Consider the following 12,732-nt stretch of genomic DNA (forward strand, 5'->3'; position numbering starts at 1 on the left):
AGCAGGTGAATAGCAATGAATATGTAGCTAAGAAAGCAACTTATAGAAAACAGATACTTTGTCAAAGTCAGGCTTAAGGGATGTCCTGATCATACTAAAATATGATTGGAGGAAGCAGAAGTTTAATAGAGAACATTTCAGTTGGACAGGTAGAGATATAATGAGGAGATAAAGACTGATATATTCTGGGTCCTATAACTGAGGTGCAATTGTAAAAGAGGCTTCAAAATTATCTACACTAGATTTTCAATGTCTCACTCCAATTTCAATCATGCATAGTGACAGCTACAGCAGGACTTGCTGCATGGGAGACCTGTGGTATCAGTGGCTCACAAGGCCTGTCACCACATTTTTATTTTCTGATGTATTTGGAATTAATGTGCCTATAAATTATGAATTTCTTCTTCATATTATGTAAATATAGAGGGGAAAAAAAATCTTAGCTTTGGTCTGTCTGCCCACATTTAAGTGAAGGATTTTATGTAAAACTCATGAAATGCTCTTCATCCTGAGAAGTTCTCACCAGGACGAGATCAGAAGGGTGTTGAGTTATGGCTTGTAGGAGACATCAGTGAGAGTGGAGCTGTTCTGGCCTTTCTGAGCTGGTGGCGGTGTCACACACAGAGCGCTCACACAGCCGGTGACAGACGCGGCGCTGGCCGCAGGTGACCCTGCGCTGACACAGGACTGGTGCAGGAGCCTTCACTGCCACCAGATGGCGGCACGGGCACATGGAAATTCCCTCTGCGCTGAACCTAAAAGGGACTTGGAATTTCCATGCGATAAATCCAGGCACATCTTGGGTTAGGGAATTCCACTGGTATTTCACAGAATCTTTGTCACAACTTGTCTTTTCAGGCAATCTTACTGACAAGAGTAATGCTTTATTAGTGGAAGTGTGTACTATTAGTGAAAATAGTATTTTTTACATAAAGCACTATTTATTTGTTGCTCTATTAAATATAAAATCTACTGTGACATCAAACTGATCTTTAAGACCACAATGACAACTTTCACAGTATGCAGGTTTAATGGGAGATCTAGAATCTGGTGGGTTTAGGGGAAAAACAAACTAACACCAGATTAATATTTCAGATATTAATTTCATTCTAACTTATGAAAAGAAATGAAGCAATAGAGGAACAGTAAATAAAAATATCTGAGCAGAATTGTCTCTAATTAAAGAATTTGTTCAGATTTCCCAAGAGGCAGGTTTTGGAACTAGCAGTGAGAGTATTGAGGTCAAAGTTCAATGAAGTTGGTCCCACCAAGGTTGAATCCTGTAACTTTTATTGTTTTAGGAGAAAATTCATAGATAAGAAAGTTATAATATCTAAAAGACCTAAAAATAATACACTTGTGTTGCCAACAGCCAGCAGAGCTTTAACCACAAATTTCTGCTTGAAGCTTTAACTCCTGTTTGAGCTGTACCAGACCATTCCGGTGATCTCAGGGGCTCCTTCCAAGCTGAATGGTTCTGTGATTCTGATTCAAAACTTTTTTCTTCTACTTTTTTCTTTTTCTTCACATCCACTTTTGATTATCTCAGTGTCATCTATTGCCTTGCTCACATGCATGGCCTAACCTCATCTGAATTAAAGTTTTTGGCTGGGAAATAAAGTGGCTATAGTGATATAAAAGCAGTGCTATAACCAGGGCTCTGTTAATCCTCCTTATGATCCCACATAGAAATGTTTGTATGTGTGTATTTATATATATATATATGTAAATGTGTACTCAACTGGGCTGAATTGGATGAGTGAGAGGTCCTTTCTTAAGATCAGCAGTGAATCAATCACACCAATACCTCTAACTAGTCACATCAGACTGTAACTTGGTTGTTTTCCACTGATAACAGAAATTCACAAATCCATTTTCCTCTCTCTATTGAATAGTTGAAAGAATTGAAGAAATCACACATTTAGGTGCTGCGAGAAGGATGCAGGTACTTTTCTGAACCCATAGTGAAACCCATGACTGTATTTCCTGTGTTGTCAGCATTAAGTGATAAGTTTTTAAATTCTGTTTTTTTGAGGAAATGTGAGAAGACTGCAGTTTGCTTTCCATATGTATTGACTATCAATTGCCATTAGATCCAAACCCATCATCTGCCCTTTGGTTTTCTTAGTAACTGGAAACACATGTTGTGGTACTGACTTCCCCTCATGTTCTTGGGTTTCTCTGACAGAGACTGCCTGAATATGAGGTAGTGTGGAAAGATGCTGATGTTTCCTTTGACACAAGAAGTTTGTTCCACTCTTCTTCATTAGCCACACAAAATCAGAGTGAGTGAGGAATAGCAAGACAGAACCAGGATATTGGTTCAGCAATCAGTCCTGGCTGCTGAGTGATGCTGGAAACAAGGGAAATGTTTTGTGATCACACTCACAGCAAAGGCAGAGCCCTGCAGAAACAGCTGTAGCAAACTGTTACATGAAGCCTACAGCTTTGTCCCTGTCTCTCCAGCTGTCTTTCCTAATGCTTAATTTGTTGTCAATTGTCTGGAAAGGAAAAAGCTATTACAAATATTCTTGCCTCACTGATCCTTGAAAGAAGATAGTCAAAATAATTCCCTCATTCCTAAAAAATTTTTTCCTCCTGACTTTTAGTGGTTACCTGGTTAAAACCTTGATCTCCTTTTTCAATATAAACATCAACACAAAATCGCAATATACAGAATATTCATTCAGGACGCCATGGAAGTATGAATAAACTTGCAACTCTGAGCAGGTTATATGCCAGGCTTAAAACCTTCAGCCACTCCGTTCTTTCAGTAAAGTGTCCAATATTCCTTGCACTCTCAGATAAGTCTTCTGGGAGATTGAGTGTCTCCTACTTGTGAGCCAGTCCAGCTGCAGGCAATATATCTCTCCCTTCCATCTGGGGATAAGCACAAATTAAAAATGCATCACAGTAAAAATGCATCCTATTTGCCTCCATTTAGAGGAGGAAAAAATTTCTGTAATCCAGTATCATCCCCCAAAATAATTGTATTTGGCTTGATCTAGGCTTTTCTTTTAGAGGTGTGCTGTGATGTGTGGGGAGCATCAGTGACATCAGAGACTAATCTGGTGCCCAAAGTACATATTTGTTGGGCACATTATAAAAGATTATAGCAAAAATACTCAATAAATAAAGTGGGAGGATAAAGTGAAAGCACATAAATGATTATAAGTCATAAAAATACAGTTAAAATTAACAGAGTGAGTGCAGAAAATAGCTAGTTCTGTAACATCTGGAAGGATGTTAATTTTACAGGAGCGTGGCCTGGCTATAATTTTATATTTGTTACTGGACATGTAGTCATGCATATTCTTTCTTTGGCAATGGGGATGTGACTTGGAGGAGCAAGTGATCTGAGTATAAAAACCAGAAATCTTCAGGGCCAGAGGAAGCACAGCTGAAGAAATAATCTACATTTCACTATATAGAAACAGCTAATAGATCAGTATTCACCATCTCTTGTACTTATATTATCCATGTAGAATATTTATGGACATACAGGTGGAAGCAAATCATCCAAACTAAAAATGCAGTTGGTGTTAACACTATAACTGTAGAACAAGAAGCTTATGGATGTAAATTATCAATGTTAAACATATTTGCCCCAGAAGTGGGGAAGATATCTTTTGCTTTTTGATTTGAGACCTTTAGAGCTCTGGTGTGATGTCTTTTCATTCTGTGCAAGGCATCCTTCCTGGTGTCTGGGGAACATCACTGTGGGCCACAGCAGTTGTACAATAGAGAGATTCAGATCTCTGGCGTCAAATTTGACATGGCAAAACAAAGAAGGCAAGCCTGGAGGTCACCAGGTCTCTTCTTCTGCCACAGGGCTGGATCAGAGCTGTCTCTGCCCATCCTGCCCTTGAAGACCTCCAGCCTTTCCATGTGGCATTCCATGTCCTGCAGCCCCCAGGGCATCAGTGGCCCTAGTGGTTCTGCCCAGCCATCCTTGGAAGAGCCCTCATGCCTGCCCTTGGGCCAGGGACTTTTATTCCAGCCCAGCCCAGGGCCATCAGTCCCTGCCCCAGCAATGCCAAAGGGTGCCAGGCTCAAGCCACAGCCAGGCCTTGCTTGGCCATGTGCCTTCCTGATGCCAGTCTGCTGCAGGCTCTTGGCTTGGCCTTGCATCTGCTGCATCAGCAGGATAATGCTGTCTGGAGCTGTCTGGAGCTGCCTCCCCTGGCCTGCCCTGATTCCTTGCTTGGGGCAGGGGGATGGGCCCTGGGTGGGGTCTCTGCCCTGCCAGTTGAGGAACTGGATGTGGCTCCTGGCATCCAGCACTGAGGGAGCAGCTGGCCCTTGTGCACTCAGAGTTACCATGCTCCTGAGCTATCTGTTGCAATGCTTCACTGTGAACAAGTTTGTCCTTCTCCTGTCTTAAATCTTCCCTGATGGATTCAGACTTACTGTTTTATTTTTTATTCTTCCTGAACTTGGAGGGCATAATTTCCCTTTCTTCTCTGCAGCAGTGTTTTGAAGATTTGAAGGTAATTGCTATGTTGTACTCCATTTTCTGTGCTCAACATCCTGAAATTGCTCAATCCTGCTTATGTGTTGTGTTTCATAAACTTTAGTTACTCTAATCTGAAAACTTCAGCTGATATGCATCTTTCTTGAAGTATAATGCCCAAAATGGGACAAAACACTTCAGCTGAGACCTTACCAATGCTAAGAATAACAGGAGGATTACATCATCTGTCTGTAAATGTTACCCCTGTTTATATTTCTTAGTACAATGTTTTTCTCTTTTGCAACAGCAAAAGAGAGTGTTGTCAACTAGTGCTGAACTTGAATTTCATGATAGTCCTCAAAACTTTCTGCAGCAGCATAAGTAATCCAGTTATTCTTTATGCTGTGTATATTGCTGCTGAATTCTGACTCACTGTGGAATGTTGCACATTACTGTATTAAACAGATACTTTTTTTCCACAAGGCTTTTCTAATTTGTTAAAATACGTTCAGGGAAGTTTTAATCTAGGTTTCATCCTCTAGGTCCTCAGGATTTGAAACTGCTTCCTTTAATCTACCTACATGTAGCAGCCAAAACAATTCATGTATCAAATATTTACCCTTCCTATCAGGAGAGTATTAATAATACAAACATTTCAATTACCATTTTGGTTCAATGTTAACAACACAGTACAATGAATCAGTTTAGTCAGAAGATATTGTAAGAAAAATTCAGTGTATTATACTTTCTGCGCTGCTTGGTTATTCCAGGTTAGGCTTGCTGCTGCAGTGGATTGGCTTCAGAAGATGGCAGTGGGGTGATGAGGAAACAGATTCACTGCAAACCTGGTCATTAAATGTACATGCCTTGGTTATGTAATTTACATACATATAAACTATTCAGTAGCATTTTTGTAGGTTTGATAAATTCCCTGGTGTATTGGAAAAAAAAGAAAGTACCAGACTTCTCTGCCCGTGAAAATTATGAGTTTTGATTATCTTTCTAGGAAATTAGATAAGACCTAGGCCAGGTACCAGCATCCATTTAAAATGGAGTCTCAGCTGGGCCTGTACAACTGATGTAAATCCATACAAGTCCCTATTAATGAATTCATTTACCTGAGCTAGGAAGCTGACCTGTAATCTTGGTTTAGCCACTGGGAGCTTTCTGAATCTGAGCTTATCAGAGCTCCAAATATTTTTTATTCCTTTTGGACCTTAACCTCAAACATTTGAAATTATTAGGGAATTTAATATTTATTTAACAGTAGGCATGTAATTATTTCCTTTATAAAGCACATAATAATGCTGAAAATGTATCATTATCTGCTTCTTGAAACAATAAGGAAATGACTGAAAATAACATGTGTTAGATGTGTCTAGTTAGCACTGGGACTCCATCAAAGGATGCAAGTAATGGCTTGAAGGCAAAGTGTTGTCTTCACCTTCAATTATTCAGTAGAATTAAAGAGCATTAAATCATTGATATCATCATCATCTTCACCTTAATTATCTTCTCTGAGAAAAGCAATTATTGAAGTAAAATAGACTTTAGTCACAGGAAAGCATTTATCCTCTAAGCCCAGGTTCTCCTAAACTGTTTTATGAGATGGGAATTATCCTTCAATTTTTCCCATCCAGCTCCATCACAGTCTTTACCTGGAAAGTCTGGTTTTGATTTTCAATATCTCAGTATATCTCAGCTGAATCTCTCAAGCAATCACTTTTACTCCCACTTGTGGAACAGCCATGCAAATCCTTCAGTGATATCCTACCCATCATGGTTCCTGAAATATTTGGGCAAATAATTAAAAAATATTTCTCAGGATCTGTGTCATATCTCTTTTATGTAAAAAAACAAAATTAAAAAGTAAAAATCACTGCCTACTATTTTTTCCGGCCTAGTAATGAAAGTGACTGGAGGTCTTTTCGTATCTTATGACTCTTTACTGTCTTATGAGAAATTAATTCAGTGGTCTCACTCTGCTTGCTAGTGAATATGTTAGCATAATTTGTGACTCCCACAGCAGAGAAGGCTGAAAATATAAAGACTTGAGAACAGTTTTTCCTTTTCTAATAGAAATTATTGTGGATTAACCCTGAAGGATTACCCCTGGCTGGAGTCAGGAAATCTTGAACTGTTGTGTCTGTGCTTCTCCATATGGTGAGACATAAAGGAGAACTTCTCTTTGGCTACATTCTCCATCCTTGCCCAACAGCCCAAATTGCCAATACTGACTTTAAACTCAGATATTTTGCAATGGTGGATATGGTTATATCATGGGACTGGCTGCCTTATGAGCTCTGTATGCCTCCCTCAGGGGAACCAGGGCTCCTCAGGGCTGAATTAGGCTAAGGTGACCCAATATGTTGGTCATACAGAGGACAATCTGATGTCCAAACACTGACCTGAATTTTGAGAAAATATTGGATTTTTTCCCCCCTTATTTGACTTCTATCAGGATGTTGGATTTTCTCCCTTTCCTTCTCTTTGATTTGTTTTCCAGGGCTTATAACTTATTCACAGCTTCATTTTCAGTTTCACTCTCAGAGATGAAACTGATGGGCTTGGTCTTGATGTCTGTGTCAGGACACATAAAGAAGCTCTCTGACTTGCAGTCAGTTGTTTCTGTGCTCACTGTCTCCCACTGGATTCCTCACTTTCACTCATAACTCTAATCTCTGGTCTGAGTCCAGTAGTTATCACCTCCCCTAGTTTATTTCCTTTTTTTTTGCCTTTTTCTTGCACCAAAAATGTCAGCTCTTGAGTTATGGTGGGCCTGCCTTTACAAGGTTCAGTGCTGATGTCTTGCTTCCTGTCCCACGTGGTCTCTTGCAGAGGGGAGTGTGACCTCTGCTCTCATGTTGTGAGTTGGTGGGCACTTCAGGAGGTGTGGGGTAGACATAGATTTGATTTATTGTTTGGGTTGTGTTTCTGCACACAAACCACAGGATGAAACTGAAAAAAACTATTTACAGTCGTGAAATTTATTGATCGACTTTCACTGTTCAATGTAATTAAGATTGAAATGAAGGGGGGGAAAAGATGTTATAATAATCTCCATTCTGATTACTAATAGGCAAAATAGGACTTGGAAAGTGTTAGCTCAAAAATAGTAAAACCAAAAAACACTTCTGGAATCTTAAATAACTTCCAGCAGAAGTTGGCAGTGCTTTTTTTATGTGACTTTAGTCTACAAATGGAATAGAAATGGTTATTTTATTTCTGCATAAAAGTCTTTCTCTGTTCCTGATGCCTTTGTCTAAAATTGCATTTAGAAATACCTTTGAAGGTCAGAAAATGCTGGGGAGTTAGCCTGCTGTTTATGGAAGTGAAACTCTCTTCCTTCAAGCAGTTCTTCCACAGATGCAAGAAGCTAAATAGTGTTGCTAAATTGTCACTCACCAAAGCATGAACTGAATATTTGGGTTAGCAAGCTGAAGTCAGTGCTGAGCTGGTTCAGGCTTGCTGAGGATTCTTGATGAAGTTCTCATGCTCAGTTATGTGTTCCCCTATGTAACTGTTTCAAGTTGTGAATAGGCTTCATATGTCCCAGAGAGATTTGTTACTAACCAATTAGCACTAATAATATTACTTTCTCTTTCTTGTTGATGTCAGAGCTGGCTTTTGTACTTAAAAATTGTGGGAAGAGGATGGGCATCTTAATTACTGAGGGCTGGATCATGCTGCCTTGTAGGAAACTCTGTGGGAGGAATACAAAAGAAAGCAAGATTCCTCCATCAAAAAAAAGTAGTAGAAGGCCAGCTTCTTCTTCCTCCTGCACAGAAGACACGGGGAACACTGTCTAACACTTGTAAACAATCTGCAAGAGACAGGCATCAGCAGCACTTGGACTTCATGCTCTTCAGGTTGGCAAAATACTGCTTAAAGAAAAGGGCACAGCAGCTTGGTATAAATTAAAACCAGAACACTGATTTTATCTCTTTTATTGACTCCCCATAGCACCTGGGAAATGAGCAGCTATCTCTGGGCTTCCTCACCTTCAGGATTCACAGAAACCATCTGAGAATCTTCTGATAACACTCACCCCGACTGCACACACATAATTGTTTTAATTTAGATATACATATTTGTTTTTAAACTTACTGCTATCTAAACTGGCTTCAACAGGCAGGTAATTTTAAATCATATTTTGTGTGTTGTACTAGGTCAGAATATAATGATAAAACCATCATGTTTAATTCTGTTTCTCCTCTGAAGACATTTTGTGCAAATGCGGTAGAACATGGGCACATTAACTTTCTCTTGTGGATTGCTAAGAGCAGAAGTAAAGCTTGTGGGGAATGAATGAAATCAATTGGAGAAACTGCAAATATAGATACTTAGTCCTTGAGAGAATTAAACTAAGCAATTTTATTGGGGTTTGATTAAATAAGAGGTGATTTTTATTGTGATTGATATTTACATGCTATTACTCTTTTCCATAAATTCTTACTCTGTACAATAGTTCATAAACCTCGTTTAATAGGAATGTCTTTAATTAACATCAAAAGAGAGAAGAATTCTTGTTTAGCATAGCCTGGGCAATTTCATGACAAAACCAAAAGATAATGATCTGGTTGTTAAATGTAATGAGTGGATCCAGAGAGAGCTGTGTGGTGACCACATCACCACTGATGGAAGCAAGTCACAGGAGGTTACTGTGCATGTGCACACTGTGGCTGTGCAGAAAACTGCCTGCACTCCTTCCTCCCCCAGTTTGCTCCCAGTAGTTCATCCTTCTTTAATCCATGTTTTGATAAGAAGGTGAGCAGAGAAGAGAGGCTGATCCTTCATGGGTTGGAGCATCAGGATTATTTGACAAACAGAAAAATAAAAGCCAACAGCCCAGTCAGCTGGCAGGCTGCGTTTGCATCCGGGCTTTCAGAAAGCACGGACTCTGTGAGAGATGTGGAAGAACAACAATGAAGAGGAGCTTGCTGTTTTTGTATCATCATATCCTTGTAGGGAGGGGAGACATGAATGTTTATAATTTCCCTATTTGTAGCTATAGCCAAGGGAAACAATAGCCTTGTGCACCAGCCTTAGTATTGTCTGCTCTTGGACCATAGCAGAGTGCAGTATGTATGCAGGTGGAGGGGTTTGAATGCTGAATACATTTTGTAATTCACATATTTGTGTTCTCATGTCAAGGATACATCTTTCATCAAGCCTGTGAGGTCAAAATCAATTATTTACTGTAAGTTCCTTGTTTGATCTTGGTTTTTCGACATCCAATCTGACAATCCAAGGACAGCAAAATTAAGTAGGGTATGTCTTTCAGGCAGCAAATTCTTCATTCCCTAATTCTCTGGTGCAGGTGGGATGACACAGGAATGGCATGTGGCCATGGCTGAAGCAAAATGTGCTGTCACTCATCCTAAATGACCCCTGAGCCTTTCCAGCCACCTGCTGCTCTGACACTTGGCAGGAAAAGGAAAAGGACAGTTATGACCTGGTTGCTGGATTTTCTTACTTCATGGCCCCTAGGCTTACATGAGTGGCAGGAGGAAGCCTGTTCATCACAATATATTTGGATCCCATCAGTCATTCTTCCACTCTGGTTCTCCTGTAAACTCCATGCTTCAAAGAGAAACAGAAAATAAAGCAGTCAGGGCAGTTTTCTCTCTCCTCTCTCTATGACCCAGCCAGCATCCAGCAGAGAAGCTGCTGCAACAGGGAAGGAACACTGGCTTGTCCAGCCCTGGATGTACCATGCAGCTACTTCCATGCTTGCTGGAGAAGAGGAAGAAGAGGTGTTGTGGGATGGGTTGCCAGCTGCAGCAATAGCAACTGATCCCATCAAAAGACTCAATATTTTCAACTCTTCATCAAATACACATTTTCTTAAGTCAAATTGGCACCATAGGAACAACAGGCCATCAGCAGGTAAAGGCACAGCACCTCTGACATGCTGGTGTTAAACATGTTTGCTTTCTGGCCTTGGCTTTGAAAGTTTAGGATCAAAGAATGAAGGGTCACTGGGACATGGAAGAGGGAGATTCATTGAAAAAGCTGTGAGTAAAAGATGACATTCACACCAGTTCTGTGAATCCACCTCACACTTCAACCTCTCCCTGCCCTTCAGTCTCTCCTTTCTTCTGCCATCTGTGGATTTCTCACTCGCCCCATCTGTATCCCTGTACATCAGGAAGGAGACTGCAGCATACTATTGTCTCTGTCCAGATGTTTCCAGGAACAGAAGAGACCCATGCTCAGGCTGTGAGACAAAGGCCCCTGGCAAATGTTACATTCCTGACTCCTTTTCTCTTATTGTGCATCTTGGTCAATCCCCTGCCCACCACCAAAACCTGCCAGTTTGGATAAACATCTCCTGTTTTGGTCTGTTTCAACCAGTCTATTTTGGCATTGCTAATGTAAAGAGACCAGAGAGTTGCAAAGAGCATTATACAATGAAAGATGGAGGAGCTGTGTACATCTGTACATAATTTTACCTAATACCAAAATTAGCAAAATATTTGAAGCATCTGAATTTTGCTTTGACTTTTAATTCCTTTGGTCCTTTACCACATAACTGGAACTCTCCTAATACTGCATCAGTATACTGTAAAGTGGAAAGTCCAAATCCATTTTATAGAATCCATACTGAAAATAAGAAAATAAGATTAAAGATGAAGTTTTTGACTTCTGGGCTTTATCAGTCTCTAGGAAAAAAAAATACATTTTCAGCTGCAGAAGAACTGGGCAGCCAGAGCACATAGATGAATTAAGATGAAAGCAATTGAGAAAGAAGAGGAGGGAGTGAATGAGGCAAAAAAGCATGGAGGAGGTATGAAAGGGTCAGATGGCTTACTTGGAAAGTAAAAAAAAAAAAAGGATCAAAGGGTAGAAAGCCAAGTAGCAGAAGAAAGAATTATAATTTTCAGCAAACTAGAATAGAGGAGTCTTTATGGTGCACGGTTGGAAAAGGAAACTGAAATGCACTAAATCAAAAAATTATAGTAAGATGGAACTTGTGGGGAAAACAGCAGAGAAGAACAAATAAAAGTGTCTGCTAAATGGAAAGCATTCTGTCATTTGTATCAAGGGATGGTGGCACAAGAACAGCAATAGCTTCAGCTGTTCAGGGAGAGGTGTTGGAAATCCTTTCGCAGTGGTGCAAAGAGAAATGTATTTTCCATATTCCATTCAGCTAAGGCACTTCAGCAAGCTGGTGGAAGCAATTAGCACAGCTGATTGGTGCAGCATTCTTTGGATACTGCTCTGCTTGGCCCTGTTTTGGCTAACACATGATACTTACAAACATTTCTTTTAAAGCATTAAGTTACAAATCAAGAAAGTAATGAGAGATTTATAAATATGATCCTGCTTTTAAGGACAAGTCTGGTGGCAGAGGCTGAATAATGATCTTCATGTGGGAATGGACTGACCTTCAGGAAGGTTATCAGGTGGGAATCGGAGAAAATAAGAGAGACTTTTCTCATTTTCAGGCTCTAGTTTTTTTTCTCTGTCAGCTTTTGTTGCAGTCTGTGTAGGTGGTAGAGAGATTTGAGCTCTTTATCATGGAGCCTGCAGTGGAATCCATAATTTCCTTAGATTTTCTATGGATTTATGCTGAAAATGATGCAGCAAAACCACTTGCTATGCATATATTTTCTTTTGCTTATGCCTTTTTTTCCTACTGTATTTTTTAGAGTTATTTCTCTGTTTCCTACTATGTGGGAATCTTTTGTGAGGGCTTTATCCTCACATTGTGTTAAGAAATGATAAAGATTTTTAGCACCTCTTCTAGATTTGGCTTGAGCCAAAAACACACTAAAGCAACATAGGGTTGTCCTCCCTCAAATTTCTATGATGGAAAAAAGATAGAAAAGTCAGGCACAGTGTTTTCCCTGGAGATGGAGAAAAGAAAGATGATGTTAAGAGAGAAAATGTATTGTTTTAAAAACCTCTTTTCACTAAATCATAATTAGTGGTGAGATTGCAGCCTGTTTGCAATAAACTGAATAACAATATTAACATTCGCAGTTTTAGTGACATTAATGTAAATGGCAGAACACCTCCAGCTCACCCTTTCTCCTTACAGTTTTGTCCACTAAGAAGGGGAATATGTATGGGTTGATACATCAGCAGAAAATATACTGAATTTAAATAGCAATAAAATGGAAGGAATTGATGTTCATATGCAGGAGGTGTTATCCCCTTCCAGTGATAATTGTAATGATTTTCACCTGATGGGCATCTCAACAGATTGTCTTCTAATCTATAGAAGACTTGTACCTGCATGTGTGTGTGTAGCACAAAGGAAGTCAAAGAGA

Source organism: Zonotrichia albicollis, chromosome 10 (assembly GCF_047830755.1).
Source record: "Zonotrichia albicollis isolate bZonAlb1 chromosome 10, bZonAlb1.hap1, whole genome shotgun sequence".
NCBI lineage: Eukaryota > Metazoa > Chordata > Aves > Passeriformes > Passerellidae > Zonotrichia > Zonotrichia albicollis.